Raw genomic sequence first — 1,424 nt, forward strand, 5'->3', positions numbered from 1 at the left:
GGGAACGTCCTCATACGGGAATCTAGTGATGACCGAGGACGGTCAGTATTATAGTGAGGGGGAGATGATACGGAGTGTAACAATACACCCGTAAAAATGCGAATTTTAGCGATTTCTCCTATAAAACCTCCTATAGTAGAAATACAGTCACATTGATCATAAGGATCGTTAGACGCAACCCGGTCTAGTCGATTAAAGTTTACATCCGAGAAATGTGCACGCCTTAGACAGTAGGAATTGTGGTCGGTTCGTGACCGAATCACCTCAATATACTCGAAGTCTAATAAAAGGCTACACTACCATGAAATAGTACGCTACCGAGTGTTCTAGAGTAAAAACACCCCCGCACAGGGTGTTGGAGTTTACACCAAACCAGGGTCTCACTTTATTATGGATTAAAAGATATTAATTCTAAAGATAAACGCGCGAGCATAGAAACTCGACGCGTACCTGACGCGAGAAGTCATTCGGTCACGTGCTACGAAGCATGATCCAAGAAGTCATGTGGAGAGACGCATCACGCGCATCACGCGCATCAACACATCACAAATCATGGCATCATTGACCCAAGAAAACTAAGCTTCGTGAAATATTCCGAAGTCTGCCAAAAGAGAAAAACTATGAACGATTTGCCGTGCGGTCCGAGGCCCGGGCATAGTATCTAATAATAGAGAGAAAATCACTAAGCGGACCGTTCGTCTCGGCTGAACCGATCGTGAAAACCGTTTACGGCGATTCCCGTGTACGCATCAAGACTGATGCGTCGCGTCGCCACAATAGAGAAAACACTACGAAAACTTAAAAGAAGCCAGCTCAGTTGTGCCACGCACAATCGAGCCACTTCAAACCTTTACTAAAAATTCAGTATTAATTCGTCCGACCTCTCGGACAACGCACGGACATATAAATATAAATAGAAGACATAGAATAGTATAAAAAGAGGACGCGCGCAGGCTGAAACGCAAGGAATTATCCCCCGCGTTGACCAGCTGTCGCACTCCCAGTAGCATCTGAGGTAGTGGATAAGTTTGTAATCAATTTAAGGACTTTTCTTCGCAGACATAAGTAACGTGTGCCCGGAACCAGTGTGTTAAGTGGGGATCACAAAGCTTTTGTAAGGTTGTCTCGTCAATTAGTAAGAGAGCTCTCTACTATTACCGAGGAATCCAAGTGAGCGTGCTTGAGGAGTCTTTAAGACTAGTTTGGACCGCATCAGAGGCATAATAAAACTCAAGGGAGTTATAAAAGTCTACAAAGCACAATTTCCTTGTCATTTCTTTGTATACAGTTAGAGCGCAATCCCAGAACACCGAGACAGTCCCAATAAAAGCCATTTCCCTTCGAAGACTACTAAAGTTTCGAATTCTACACTGTGTCCGCACGTAAAACAATACCTTTTGTTCCGAAAAGGTCTACTAGACTGG

Source organism: Laccaria bicolor, genomic scaffold (genome assembly GCF_000143565.1).
Source record: "Laccaria bicolor S238N-H82 LACBIscaffold_51 genomic scaffold, whole genome shotgun sequence".
Lineage (NCBI taxonomy): Eukaryota > Fungi > Basidiomycota > Agaricomycetes > Agaricales > Hydnangiaceae > Laccaria > Laccaria bicolor.